General features: G+C 51.4%; 1 pseudogene; it reads right to left on the reverse strand.

The window, feature by feature from the left end:
- Positions 1-14,667: 14,667 nt before the first annotated feature.
- Positions 14,668-15,908, reverse strand: LOC120648460 (annotated as a pseudogene).

Consider the following 15,908-nt stretch of genomic DNA (forward strand, 5'->3'; position numbering starts at 1 on the left):
AATTTCTTCCGCGCCTGCCTTTCAAGGAATTCCTTGTCGATGTCTCCCGTTCATCTTTAGCTAATTACGAGTTACGTTTAATCCCGTGAATTCCCGGACATTTTGTACTCCTATTGATGGGATGATAGTTTAGTTGGACAACTGGGAAATCCGATGGCCAGTTGTTCGATTTCTATGAAATTAAACGCAGCCGTTCATGATATGTTCCCTTCTGACGATGAAATGGTACTTTCAGACTTTCAGCAAAACTACCAGTGAGGGCTTGGATTGCCATTCAGTTTCAAAAAACAATCAAAAGGAAATGCAAATGCTAAATTTCAAAAAAAAAATGCAAATCCAGTGCAAGCAATATTATCCTGATTAAATTGTTTGAGATGCGACCGATCATCCAGAGTTCCAGACGACCGGTGCCAATCATTTGGCCGGCGCAGTCGGTGCAGGCAGATCGACGTGTATGCTCGCTGACGTGAGGTCCTTGTATGTTCATTTCTTTCTGTATGTGACAATAATACGATACTAGCAGGTGTTCGAAAATTAACTTTTAGATTACTTGTAGTGTCTAGTGATGTTTGTCACTAACTCACTATCACAATCAAGCAGGCACGGCACCTCCTTTTTTACGGTCTCTGACTGAATAAGCTTTCTCGCAGTTTCTCTCAACATCAGAGTCTGCAGTTTTTATTATTATTATTATGAGGACAGATTCTGCAGTTGAGCTACGCACGGCAGAGAGGCGAAGATTGGAGTAATCGCATCGAAAATGACCAGGAAATATCTCTATTCCGGCCGGATCGATTAAGAATCATCGTAAGGATATGCCAGGCCAGATCCAACCTCAGACGCTCCATTTTGCTTGCATCCGTCATGACAGTGCCGTTGCTTTCTCCAATCCTGAACTCCTAGCTCTAATCCAATGATAAGCCATCGCGTACTCAACTAAAGACTTGTCGGGGCTGTCATGCATGATCGCTAGCTAATTAGTACATTTTTTTTAGAAGGCTAGCTAATTAGTACTAGTCAAATGGGCCGGAGCGTTTGATTGGGTCTCGCGTGGCCTGGCCATCGACATCGACGAGCTTCCCGGCGACTTTTTGGTGGCCAAGTTGTTGTCATTCGCTTTTGAGTTTGTGCACTAGGTTGCTAAACTCTATGTCCGCGTATGGTTCTGGCCGTATGGATTGGATGATGCAAAAAGTCGGATCTTTATCCATTTTCTAAAACAAGTGTCTGCATATGAACCTGTTCATATCAAGTCATTTCGCTACGGACCAAATGTGATATGACTTTGCGCATATGCTGCATATATACCCAAAAGTACGGTGGAGCGTCGCATCAAGGACATCGGGGGAGCCGGATGGCCGATGCTCACCAAGACCAACTACGGCACGTGGGCGGCGGTGATGCGGCTCATGCTCAAGGGCCGGCATCTCTGGGGCGCCGTCGACCACAGCTACGTCCTCGTGGACGACGACATGATGGCACTTGAGGCCATCTGCAAGTCTGTCCCGCCAGAGCTCCAGGAGATCTTGGCGAACAAGCCCAGTGCGAGGGCGGCCTGGGAGGACCTCAAGACGGCCAACCTTGGCGTCGAGAGGGTGCGCTGGGCCAAGGCAGACACGCTGCGCAGGGAGTTCGACTCCCTGGTGTTCAAGGATGGCGAGTCGATCGACGAATTCTCCGTGCGCATCAATGGGGTGGTGCAGCAGCGGAGGACTCTCGGCGACGAGGTCGACGAGGTGACGGTCGTCCGCAAGTTCCTTCAGGCGCCGCCGCCGCGGTACCATCAAATCGCCATGTCGATCGAGACACTCCTCGACGTGGAGGATGTCCCGGTCGAGGAGCTGGTCGGTTGCCTCAAGGCCACGGAGGAACGACACGCTCTCACCGGCGGCGGCACCGGCCTCGCGCAGTTGAACCTGATGGAGGACGAGCTGGTGGCGCGACTGTCCAAGCGGCTCAACATCGGCGCCGACAAGGGGCAGGCATCAGGGAGCTCGAGCGCCTCATGGGGAGGCTAGCGGAGCGGCCGTGGTGGAGGCCGCGGCAAGTCTGGACGCGGTGGAGGCCAGAAGAAGGGAGGCGCGCGAGGCGGTCGCGGCGACGGCGCGCGCAGAGGCAACGGTGATGGCGCGCGCGACAGCCACAACGACGACGGCGCACGCGGTGGGAACGGCGATGTCGGCCGCGACGAGTGCCGCTACTGTGGGCTAAAGGGGCATTGGGCCCGTGAGTGCCCAAAGCGGAAACGTGATTTGCAGGCCCATGCAGCCCAAGTGGAAGAGGAGCAGGAGCACACCTTGTTAGTCGCTGCTGTGTTGGCCCAGAAAGCCAATCCCTCTCCGTCTCCTCCCGTCACGCAGGCAGCGCCGGCGGCGGCCGTGCACCTCAACGAAGACAAACTCTACATCCAGCTCGGGGAGAAGGGCGACGGCGACACCGCCCTTTGGATCCTCGATACGGGTGTGACGAACCATATGACGGGTGCCAGATCGGCTTTCGCGGAGCTCGACTCAGGGGTCCGCGGATGCGTTCGCTTTGGGGACGGATCCACCGTCGACATCGAGGGCCGCGGGACGGTGCTCTTCAGGTGCAAGACGGGGGAGCACCAGCGGCTCACCGGCGTGTACCACATCCCCAGGCTGACAGCGAACATCATCAGCCTGGGCCAGCTGGAGGAAGAAGGCTTCAAGATCCTGCTGGAGAATGGCGCACTGAAGATTTGGGATCCACGGCGACAGCTCGTTGCAGCGGTGCAGCACGGGGTGAGCCGGCTCTACATCCTGAACCTCACCGTCGACAAGCCGGTGTGCCTGGCGGCGCACACCGAGGAGGCGTCGTGGCGCTGGCATGCCTGATTTGGACACCTCGGTTTCCAGGGGCTGCAGAAGCTGTCGAAGGGGGAGATGGTGCGCGGCCTTTCGAGGATCGAGCAAGTTGATCAAGTCTGCGACGGGTGCTTGGTGGGCAAGCAGCGTCGCTTCCCGTTCCCGGCGGCAAGCAAGTTCAGGGCGAGGCGGCAACTGGAGCTGGTCCACGCCGATCTGTGTGGGCCGATCATGCCGGAGACGCCCGGTGGCAAAAAGATGTTCCTGCTCGCCGTTGATGACATGAGCAGGTACATGTGGATGGTGCTGCTGGCCACCAAGGACGAGGCGGCAACGGCGATCATCCGCCTGCTGGCGAGGGCGGAGGCGGAGGTCGGCCACAAGCTGGGAACACTGCGTACTGACCGCGGCGGGGAGTTCACAGTGCGGGCGTTCGGGGAGTACTGCGCCGGTCAGGGGATCCAGTGACACCTCACCCCGCTGTACACGCCGCAGCAAAACAGCGTGGTGGAACGCCGCAACCAAACTGTGCTGGGGATGGCACGGTGCATGCTCAAGGCGATGGGCGTCCCTGGCCACTTATGGGGTGAAGCCGTGACGACGGCCATCTTCGTCCTCAACCGCGCGCCGACAAGAAGTTTGGAGGATAAGACTCTGTATGAAGCCTGGTATGGTTCCAAGCCTGCCGTACACTTTCTTTGTACCTTTGGCTGTGTTGCACATGTCAAGAACACGGGAGGCCATCTGCGGAAGCTGGACGACAGGAGCATGCCGATGGTGTTCATTGGGTATGAGCCGGGCACAAAAGCCTACCGGCTCTACAACCCAATCACTGATCGGGTGCACGTGTCTCGGGATGTGGTGTTCGAGGAAGGGCGCGCGTGGAATTGGAATCAGGGCGGCGCCAAGACGAACATCGACAACGTCGGCGGCGACCCGTTCATCGTCGAGTACGTCTACGTGCCGGGCGCTGCAGATGCGGGCGGGGCACCACCGAGCATCGAGTCAACGCCATGCTCGACATTGGCTGCACAGAGCACGGGCCGGAGTATGACGTCAAGCGCGCCGGGAGGTGCTGGCCGCAGCGCGACACCAAGCGCGCCGGTCGGCTCAATCCGGAGCGCGACGCCGAGCACGCCGGGTGGAGCCAACATGTCTGGTGGGGATGCCTCGCCACCACAGCAGCCAGGAGGGGTGGAGTTCGTGTCTCCACCAAGCCAAGGGCTCGACCTCGACGCCGACAATGATGTTGGTGATCCCCTGCGTTTCAGGCTGCTCGACGACATTTATGCCAGAGGGGAAGCACCTCTGGAGGATGCAGGGGGGAACAGCTGAAGGGGAGCTGCTGTTGGCCGCTGGTGATGGGGAGCCGGCCACGTTTGAGGAAGCTAAAGAGGAACAGTGCTGGCTCAAGGCCATGAAGGAGGAGATGGCGTCCATTGAGCAGAACAGTACATGGAAGCTAGTGAAGCTGCCCCGGGGTCACAAGTCAATTGGCTTGAAGTGGGTTTTCAAGGTCAAGCGCGATGAGCAGGGCACCATTGTCAACCACAAAGCTCGGCTCGTCGCCAAGGGGTTCTGTAACACCCGGATACTCCGGCCATTGGCCCGGAGACTCCGAGCGTGGAGTTTCTATTTCCATAATTTGGTCATCTGGACCCCACAACCATTTAAATAGAAAATACCACTCTCTCTCTCTCTCTCACTCTCACTCTCTCCCGTGACCTCTCTCCCTCACCTCCCTCACGAGCTCTCCCTCTCCCCAAGCTCTAGATTCCAAAATCTTTCATTTCAACTTGATTCCAAGGCCAAGGGAGCTTCACTCGACGTGGGGGATCATCTTCTACAAGTATTCCACCTTGGGGCGACATCGTTTTCGAGTTTTCTTGCAAGAAAAACTAGCTCAAGGTACTAGAAGCTAGGGCTCGTCGATTTGGTTGTTTTAGGATGTTCTAGGTGATTTCCTTTGGTCAATCATCTCTATATGCATCCCTCAACTAGGATCTAAAAGGGTTTTGATTTTGGTGGGTTGGTTTTGTCAAAATCAAGATTTCAGTTTTTGGGGCGAAAATGCTGTCAATCCCGGAGACTCCGGGTATAAGCCCGGAAACTCCGGGTTTTGAAAACTCCGGGCGAAACTCCGGGTATAAGCCCGGATACTCCGGATTTGGGATACTCCGGGGGAAACTCCGGGTATAGCCCCGGAAACTCCGGACTTTGGGGTCCAGATACTCCGGGTATTCGTCCGGATACTCCGGATTTTTGGGGAATGTTCTGGGCCAGGGAATGCAATTTTTGTGTAAATTATTTGCGGTTGCATCTAGTCATTGGCTATTTTAAGATTGCAACCCATTCATGCATTCTCATATCATTGCATACGTGTAGCCGCTGCCGCCGAGGGAGCCGTGTACGAGGTGGTTGCCACAGGAGCCACAGGGGCCAGCCCCGCAGCAGGAGGTCCGTGGGGAGTCGGCCCAAGGCCCGGCTAACCCCAGTGTGGAGCAGCAGACGCAAGGCAAGCCCCGGTGCATGTCCTATTAATTTAAATTATGATTCACTATGTATATGTTTTATCTATTACTTGTGCATTACGTTTTAGGGATTGTTTGGAACCCTAGTTGCATGATCCTTAGGATTCCCTGAGATATACTAGTACGTATAGGACGATAGAAGTGCTATGCTTAATGTTTCCGGTAGAAGACGAGTGGTCTCCTGCACTCGCGAGATATAGGATGTTTAGAAGTCGAGTAATTTCCGGTTACTCGCGAGATATAAGATGTATTCATGTTCCAGTACTTGAGTTGTGAGTTTGATATTGAATAAATGGAGAATTTAGACCGGACGGGAAATGATGAGGAGACATAGGTATGGCAGCAGGACAGGGTTCCTGGGTGTCTTAGTCCCGTCTGTGTCGGTTAAGGACCGGTCGTTGTGGCAGTGCTGATCGGGGATTGAATTTGTACTAACCACATGCCGGGAGTAGGAGGTAGTCGAAACCGGTAAGCCTAGTACTGCCTTGCTTCGAAAGTACAAGACTCCATCTCACCTACTGGGGTAGTCGAGTAGTCGCAGAGAATTGAGGATGCATGTATTACTTTTGGTGGTCTCATGTTGAGCTCGGCTGACCATATGATGGTGGGGCGGTCCTGTAGTTCGAGGCGGGGAGGGGAAGGGTTGGTGCGTGTGGTCCGACGGGGCTTATACGTGCCGTGTTGGTTAGGTCCACATTGCAAGGTTAAATCGGATCGATTCGCCGTGTCTCGCGGTTATGAGGGCCTTGATCTCTTTGTCACCTCGTAGAAATGAACTAGAGATGTTAGTGATAAATGATGGAACTATTTTGAATCATTATTGTAATGCTCCAACATGATTGTGTAGATATGCCAACATTAGATGAGAGTCTTTCTATATAGAACTTGTGGCTAAAATATTGAAAGTAAGAATTCAACCTTAGATGCTTTCCTGCAAAACATCCACCAGCCAGAGAGCCTTGCATGTCTAGATATGTGGGCTAAGTTATACCCACTGGTCGGGTAAGCCTTGCTGAGTATTAGAATACTCAGGGTTTGTTGCCACATTTATTATTACAGGACACTTGGACGTCGACTTCTGCCCCTGTTGTGTCAAGTTTATCCGCCGGGATGCAGAAAGGTGGCAGGTCGAGGAGCGAGACCCCCTAGACTAGGACTTTGTCGGGATGTACACTCGTGGGCAGAGTGTTCAGCCTTTCTGTTTTTGCGCGGGCCGGTCTGACCGGTCATGGTTAGTCAGGGCTTTTGAAGGCTAGAGTATATGTAGGATCTAGTCTGTTTGAATTTTAGTACATCGGATGCAAAGTTTGTAAATTATGCAACTTTTGTAAATTATGTGTATATTTGAACTCGGGTTGTAAAACCTAACATTTCGTCCCCTTATAGTGTTTGTACTTTCAAGTATCATGTTGTGCTTGTACCATCTGCGCCCACCTTCGCGTGGGACTACCGGTGTTGTTTCGATCAGGCCGTGGGTTGAGAAAGGATCGCCAAATTAAGGCGTTAAGCTAATGAGCCCGATGTGTTCAAATGACGGCCATTACGCTTAATTAGAGTTTTAATTTGGTGGTTCCGTCACAACTGGTATCAGAGCCGAAACGCACTGGGGGTGGTACGAGTACGACTATTTTGTAAAATATCTTAAGTTAACAGGGAATTTCTGATTTGAAAACAAATTGGGTGGCGTTAATCGTACTAAGCCCTATAGAGTTGGTATTAGAGTCGCGTGTAGACGGTGGGTTTGGTTGAGAGGTTAACGTAGGGCGATTATGCATCATGTCATTCATTGTTTTAGAGTTTCATGCATTCTGGAGGTGGGAACAGTGCGAACCATCACGAGGGTAACCGGATACTCCGGACATATGTCCGGATAGTCCGGGTGGGTTGTCCGGATATTCCGGAATAGAATCCGGATAGTCCAGATTTGGGGTGTCCGGATACTCCGGATGATAATCCGGATATTCCGGATTTGGTTGCGAAAGATTCCTGGCTTTTTGATTTAATTTACGCTCCCTGCATTCTTCCATGGTTGATTGTTTTATAATCAAAATTATGGGACTAATCCAACCATGGCTGGATGCAGAATGGGGGAACCACCGAACCCTCCGGATTTGGCTCAGGCCATTGCGGCCATGTTGACTGGGCGCGACGAGCAGACGGCACTCCTTCGTCGGCTCGTGGAGCAAGGGGCAGCGCCACGGCCAGGACACCACCCACCACCTGTTCCTGGGTATCAAGAGTTCCTGGGAACCCAGCCGCCGCTCTTTCACAAAGCAGACAAGCCATTGGAAGCCGACAGCTGGCTTAAGACCATCGAGTCCAAATTCACGCTATACCCATACAATGATGGGGGCAAAGCCGCCTTTGCAGCACAACAGCTCCGAGGTCCCGCACGTACGTGGTGGGACAACCACGTGGCTATGTTTCCTGCTGGCACTCAATTCACATGGGCAGAGTTCAAGGAAGCCTTCAGGGCACATCATGTTCCAGCAGGGGTAATTAGAAGAAAATTGACTGAGTTCTTGGCCCTAAAGCAGGGCAACAACAGTGTGATGCAGTATGCCCAGATGTTCAACACCCTATCCCAATATGCTGGTTATCATGTAGACACTGATGAGAAGAAACAGGCGTGCTTCAGGCAGGGGCTTAGCAGCAAGCTCCAGGATCGCCTGGCAATGTTCAAGTTCAACACATTCAGTGAGCTGGTGAATGGGGCTATCGTTCAGGAGGACGCCCACCTGGCTCATAAGGCAGAGAAAAAGAGAAAAGCACCGGCAGCAGGATCTACGAGCAGCGCCCCACAGCGGTTTCGCCTTGTCCAGTCAGGCCCACAGAGAGTCCCCTTTCTGCACCAGCCACAGCAGCAGTGGGGGTATCGGCCACCCCAGTACACACAGCCGCAGGGGACGGTCAGGCCTCCTGTTCCTCAGCAGAGCGAGCAGAAGGTCTGGGTGCAGCAGCCGGGGGTGCGCCCCAATTTGTTTCCTTGTTACAACTGTGGGCAACCGGGTCACTTTGCACGGAACTGCCCAATGCCACCAAAGCAGGGCCAGCAGTCCGGTCAGCAGAGCCAGAAGCAGAATGTGGCTCATTTCAAGCGGGGGCAAGTGCACTACACCACCCTCGAGGGTATCCCTGAGGGAGCTCCAGTGATGGCGGGTACGTTTTCTGTAAACGATCATTCCGTCACCGTATTGTTTGACTCTGGGGCATCTCATACATTCATTAGCAAGGAGTGTGCCATTAGGCTCGGATTAAAAATAGAAAACATGCCAAATCCATACAATATTCATTCGCCCGGGGGCCAATTAATTACCAACCAAATTGTCAGGCGAGTGCCTCTCCAGTTACAAGGAAAAGGATTTATAGCACATCTTATAGTACTCCCAACTCAAAGAGTGGATATTATACTCGGCATGAACTGGATGAAGGAACAAGGAGTTCTCTTAGACACTAATGCACATTCTGTGCACATAAAACCATCTGACCAAGGGTCCATGACCTTATCTTTAAGAAACCCTGAGTCAACCACTTCCACTATGAATCACACTGAGGGTAAGGCTTTGGCTGACATACCGGTGGTGTGTGAGTACCCGGACATTTTTCCGGAGGATTTACCCGGGATGCCACCTGACCGTGATGTGGAATTTGTCATTGAATTGCAACCGAGTACGGCACCGATATCTAGGAGACCTTACCGGATGCCACCCAATGAGCTAGCAGAGCTAAAGAAGCAATTGCAAGAACTGCTTGATAAAGGCTATATCCGTCCTAGCACATCACCATGGGGCTGTCCTGCACTCTTTGTGAAAAAGAAAGATGAAAGCCTCAGGTTCTGCGTGGATTATAGACTTTTGAATGCCGTCACAATCAAGAATAAATACCCACTTCCCCGGATTGACATTCTATTCGATCAGCTATTCGGGGCCAAGATATTTTCAAAAATTGACCTTCGCTCTGGTTATTATCAGATAAAAATTAGAGCTGAGGATATTCCCAAGACGGCCTTCTCCACCAGATACGGGCTTTATGAATACCTAGTCATGTCTTTCGGGCTAACCAATGCCCCTGCTCACTTCATGTATCTCATGAACTCAGTGTTTATGCCTGAGCTCGATAAGTTTGTCGTGGTTTTCATCGACGACATTCTTATATTTTCTAAAAATGAAGAAAAGCACGCAGAGCATCTCCGCATTGTGCTTCAGCGCCTGCGGGAACACAAGTTGTATGCCAAATTCAGCAAATGTGATTTTTGGCTCAAGGAAGTTCAGTTTTTGGGCCACATCATCTCGGACAAAGGGATTTCTGTCGATCCTAGCAAGATTCAGGATGTCTTGAAATGGCAGGCTCCTACCTCTGTTCCCGAGATTCGAAGTTTTCTTGGGCTAGCAGGATATTATCGCCGGTTTGTACCGGACTTCTCCAAAATTGCTAGGCCCATGACAGAATTGCTTAAGAAAGGGGTGAAGTTTGTTTGGGATAACCAGTGTGATCAGGCTTTCTAGACTTTGAGAAAGCTTTTAACATCGGCCCCTGTTCTGGCTCAGCCAGATATCACTCGACCCTTTGATGTTTATTGTGATGCATCAGGTACGAGTTTTGGGCCGTATTCTCATTTCTGCCTTTGGCTTAGCCAGGTATTACTCTGGCCTTGATGATTGTATATAATGCGTTAGGTACAGGCCTCGGCTGCGTCCTTATGCAAGATCAGCGGGTGATTGCTTATGCTTCCAGAGCACTTAGGCGACACGAAAAGAATTATGCCACTCATGATTTGGAATTAGCAGCAGTGGTACATGCACTAAAGATTTGGCGTCATTATCTTCTGGGTAATCCTGTGCATATATACTCTGACCACAAGAGCCTCAAGTATATCTTTACTCAGAATGAACTGAACTTGCGCCAGAGACGGTGGTTGGAATTGATTAAGGATTATGATCTGGAAATTCATTATCACCCGGGTAAGGCCAATGTTGTGGCAGATGCATTGAGCAGAAAGGCAAGTTGCAACTGCATCTCAGCAACACCTATGCATGCAACTCTATGCCAAGAGATGGAGAAGTTGAATCTGGCTATAGTAGCTGAGGGTACACTCACCAATATTACCCTCACTCCAACACTGCGGGATCAAATTATTGCTGCTCAGAGAAATAATATTGGCATGGAAAAGATTAGGCAAAGGCTCAGGGAAGGTGACCCTCGTGTGGCATGTTTTCAGCTAAATGGTGAGGGTGTTTTATGGTTTAAGAACCGGCTAGTGGTACCTAAGGATTTAGAGCTCCGGAAACAAATTCTTGATGAGGCTCACCTCTCTAGGTATTCCATTCACCCGGGCAGTAACAAAATGTATCAAGACCTCAGGCAGCGGTTCTGGTGGACCAGGATGAAACGGGAAATCGCGAAATATGTGTCCGAGTGTGACACCTGTCGGAGGGTTAAGGCAAGCCACTTGAGACCAGCCGGCCCTTTGCAGCCCCTGAGTATTCCCTCCTGGAAGTGGGAGGACATCAGTATGGATTTCATTGTCGGCTTACCCAAAACCTCCAAGGGGTATGATTCGATATGGGTTATTGTGGACCGTCTTACCAAGACCGCGCATTTTCTGCCGGTAAAGACCACACATACGACAAAGCAATATGCCCAATTATATCTGGATCGTATTATGAGTCTGCATGGAATTCCAAAGACAATCATTTCAGATCGGGGTGCTCAGTTCATTGCCTGGTTCTGGGAGCATTTTTCACGCCGCCCTCGGCACTCAGCTCCTCCGCAGTTCGGCTTATCATCCCCAGACCGACGGCCAGACAGAAAGGATAAATCAAATATTGGAGGACATGCTTAGAGCATGTGTGCTCACCTATAATAAAAAATGGGATGAGTGCTTGCCATTGGCCGAGTTTGCTTATAACAATAGTTATCAAGAAAGCATCAAGATGGCTCCATTTGAGGCCTTATATGGACGAAAATGCAGAACCCCATTGAATTGGTCAGAAGCTGGGGAGAGAACTTTCTTTGGGCCCGATATGGTAAATGAAGCAGAAGAGCTGGTTCGGGTTATTCAAGAAAATTTGAAGATTGCCCAATCACGACAAAAGAGTTACGCCGACAAGAAGCGTCAATCTATCCTGTTTCAAGTGGGGGATCATGTCTATCTGCGGGTATCTCCAATGAAAGGGGTTCAACGATTCGGGGTGAAGGGAAAGCTCGCACCTCGCTATGTTGGGCCTTTTCTTATTAGTGAGCAGTGTGGACCAGTGGCATACCGCCTAGAGCTTCCTGCTCACTTATCCGCGGTTCATAATATTTTCCATGTCTCCCAGCTCCGGAAGTGCCTCCGTGTTCCAGAAAAGATGGTTGACATCGAGAAATTGCAACTAGAGCCCGATCTTGTCTATCCGGAGCAACCAATAAAAATTGTTGATTTCAAGACTCGGGTTACTCGGAATCAAACCAGCAATTTTTATAAGGTTCAGTGGAGTAATCACTCCGAGCGAGAGGCTACTTGGGAGACGGAGGACTTCGTTCGGTCTAAATGTCCGGAATTGTTACAAATGTATCAAGGTACTCACCAAGTTCCATTTTCCTCAATTTAGCACATCCATTAAATCTCGGGACGAGATTTCTTTTAGGGGGAAGGATTGTAACACCCGGAGACTCCGGCCATTGGCCCGGAGACTCCGGGCGTGGAGTTTCTATTTCCATAATTTGGTCATCTAGACCCCACAACTATTTAAATAGAAAATACCACTCTCTCTCTCTCTCACTCTCTCCCGTGACCTCTCTCCCTCACCTCCCTCACGAGCTCTCCCTCTCCCCAAGCTCTAGATTCCAAAATCTTTCATTTCAACTTGATTCCAAGGCCAAGGGAGCTTCACTCGACGTGGGGGATCATCTTCTACAAGTATTCCACCTTGGGGCAACATCGTTTTCGAGTTTTCTTGCAAGAAAAACTAGCTCAAGGTACTAGAAGCTAGGGCTCGTCGATTTGGTTGTTTTAGGATGTTCTAGGTGATTTCCTTTGGTCAATCATCTCTATATGCATCCCTCAACTAGGATCTAAAAGGGTTTTGATTTTGGTGGGTTGGTTTTGTCAAAATCAAGATTTTAGTTTTTGGGGCGAAAATGCTGTCAATCCCGGAGACTCCGGGTATAAGCCCGGAAACTCCGGGTTTTGAAAACTCCGGGCGAAACTCCGGGTATAAGCCCGGATACTCCGGGTTTGGGATACTCCGGGGGAAACTCCGGGTATAGGCCCGGAAAATCCGGACTTTGGGGTCCAGATACTCCGGGTATTCGTCCGGATACTCCGGATTTTTGGGGAATGTTCTGGGCCAGGGAATGCAATTTTTGTGTAAATTACTTGCGGTTGCATCTAGTCATTGGCTATTTTAAGATTGCAACCCATGCATGCATTCTCATATCATTGCATACGTGTAGCCGCTGCCGCCGAGGGAGCCGTGTACGAGGTGGTTGCAACAGGAGCCACAGGGGCCAGCCCCGCAGCAGGAGGTCCGTGGGGAGTCGGCCCAAGGCCCGGCTAACCCCAGTGTGGAGCAGCAGACGCAAGGCAAGCCCCGGTGCATGTCCTATTAATTTAAATTATGATTCACTATGTATATGTTTTATCTATTACTTGTGCATTACGTTTTAGGGATTGTTTGGAACCCTAGTTGCATGATCCCTAGGATTCCCTGAGATATACTAGTACGTATAGGACGATAGAAGTGCTATGCTTAATGTTTCCGGTAGAAGACGAGTTGTCTCCTGCACTCGCGAGATATAGGATGTTTAGAAGTCGAGTAATTTTCGGTTACTCGCGAGATATAAGATGTATTCATGTTCCAGTACTTGAGTTGTGAGTTTGATATTGAATAAATGGAGAATTTAGACCGGACGGGAAATGATGAGGAGACATAGGTATGGCAGCAGGACAGGGTTCCTGGGTGTCTTAGTCCCGTCTGTGTCGGTTAAGGACCGGTCGTTGTGGCAGTGCTGATCGGGGATTGAATTTGTACTAACCACATGCCGGGAGTAGGAGGTAGTCGAAACCGGTAAGCCTAGTACTGCCTTGCTTCGAAAGTACAAGACTCCATCTCACCTACTGGGGTAGTCGAGTAGTCGCAGAGAATTGAGGATGCATGTATTACTTTTGGTGGTCTCATGTTGAGCTCGGCTGACCATATGATGGTGGGGCGGTCCTGTAGTTCGAGGCGGGGAGGGGAAGGGTTGGTGCGTGTGGTCCGACGGGGCTTATACGTGCCGTGTTGGTTAGGTCCACATTGCAAGGTTAAATCGGATCGATTCGCCGTGTCTCGCGGTTATGAGGGCCTTGATCTCTTTGTCACCTCGTAGAAATGAACTAGAGATGTTAGTGATAAATGATGGAACTATTTTGAATCATTATTGTAATGCTCCAACATGATTGTGTAGATATGCCAACATTAGATGAGAGTCTTTCTATATAGAACTTGTGGCTAAAATATTGAAAGTAAGAATTCAACCTTAGATGCTTTCCTGCAAAACATCCACCAGCCAGAGAGCCTTGCATGTCTAGATATGTGGGCTAAGTTATACCCACTGGTCGGGTAAGCCTTGCTGAGTATTAGAATACTCAGGGTTTGTTGCCACATTTATTATTACAGGACACTTGGACGTCGACTTCTGCCCCTGTTGTGTCAAGTTCATCCGCCGGGATGCAGAGGGGTGGCAGGTCGAGGAGCGAGACCCCTAGACTAGGACTTTGTCGGGATGTACACTCGTGGGCAGAGTGTTCAGCCTTTCTGTTTTTGCGCGGGCCGGTCTGACCGGTCATGGTTAGTCAGGGCTTTTGAAGGCTATAGTAGATGTAGGATCTAGTCTGTTTGAATTTCAGTACATCGGATGCAAAGTTTGTAAATTATGCAACTTTTGTAAATTATGTGTATATTTGAACTCGGGTTGTAAAACCTAACATTTCGTCCCCCTATAGTGTTTGTACTTTCAAGTATCATGTTGTGCTTGTACCATCTGCGCCCACCTTCGCGTGGGACTACCGGTGTTGTTTCGATCAGGCCGTGGGTTGAGAAAGGATCGCCAAATTAAGGCGTTAAGCTAATGAGCCCGATGTGTTCAAATGACGGCCATTACGCTTAATTAGAGTTTTAATTTGGTGGTTCCGTCACAGCTGGTATCAGAGCCGAAACGCACTGGGGGTGGTACGAGTATGACTATTTTGTAAAATATCTTAAGTTAACAGGGAATTTCTGATTTGAAAACAAATTGGGTGGCGTAAATCGTACTAAGCCCTATAGAGTTGGTATTAGAGTCGCGTGTAGACGGTGGGTTTGGGTTGAGAGGTTAACGTAGGGCGATTATGCATCATGTCATTCATTGTTTTAAAGTTTCATGCATTCTGGAGGTGGAAACAGTGCGAACCATCACGATTGTAACCGGATACTCCGGACATATGTCCGGATAGTCCGGGTGGGTTGTCCGGATATTCCGGAATAGAATCCGGATATTCCAGATTTGGGGTGTCCGGATACTCCGGATGATAACCCAGATACTCCGGATTTGGTTGCGAAAGATTCCTGGCTTTTTGATTTAATTTACGCTCCCTGCATTCTTGAGCTTCCTGAAGGGAGGAGATGGTGGCCGTGGCCGCGCCGGGCATGGAGTTCACCTCCGCGTTCGCCCGCGCCTTGAGCTTCCTGACGCTCTCCGCGGAGAAATGGAAGAAGCATTCCTGCAACGGTGGTGGTGGCTCGTGTCGCCGGATGGCGTCCTCGAGCTTGGCAAACTTGAGGGGGACGGGCACGGGGCAGGTGTCGAGGAACCACCGCTCTAGCACCGGCGGCGGCCGTTCGCATGTAGCGCCACCGCTCCGGCTCAAGTCCGACCAGGTGTTGACGAAGTGCCAGAACGTGGTGCCGTCGCCGACGGCGTGGTTGAGCGACGCGGCGACGAAAACGTCGTCCTCGACCTCGGTGACCTGGTCGGCCAGCAGCGGCGCCCGCCGGGGCTCGCCGTCCACCGAGGCGGCGTCGGCGCTGACCAGCCCGTTGAGCGGGAACAGGGACGCCACCAGCTCGCGAGGAATGTAGAGCTCCCTGGTGATGTCGGCGGCCGTGACACCCGGCGCCGAGGCGTGGACGAACTCGGCGCCCTCGCCGGTGCAACGCAGTTACGCAGCGACACGGTGATGGTCCCGTCGCCGGCGTGCTCGTGGACCACGAGCCGGCCCGCGAACGGGTAGAAGCGGCCCAGGGCGCGGCCGAACGCGGACGCAAGGCGGTCGACGGCGGCGCGCCGGTCCTCGTGCCTTGGCTTGGGCAGGAGGACGCCCTTCTGGATGTAGTCGATGGTGATCAACCGGAGATCCCACGGCGTCAGGTGGATGATCTCCGGCACCGGCGACGACGATGGTGGTGGCGGCGGTTCGGCGCGGATGACGTGGCGGCCGATCACCTGGACGCGCCCGGTGTCCGTGGCCGTGGAGCCTGGCATTGGCATGGCATGAGATCTCAGCAACGTCTAGTAGTAATGGGCGTGTTGCTCTGAGCTGTTTGCTACT

Source organism: Panicum virgatum, chromosome 9K (genome assembly GCF_016808335.1).
Source record: "Panicum virgatum strain AP13 chromosome 9K, P.virgatum_v5, whole genome shotgun sequence".
Taxonomy (NCBI): domain Eukaryota; kingdom Viridiplantae; phylum Streptophyta; class Magnoliopsida; order Poales; family Poaceae; genus Panicum; species Panicum virgatum.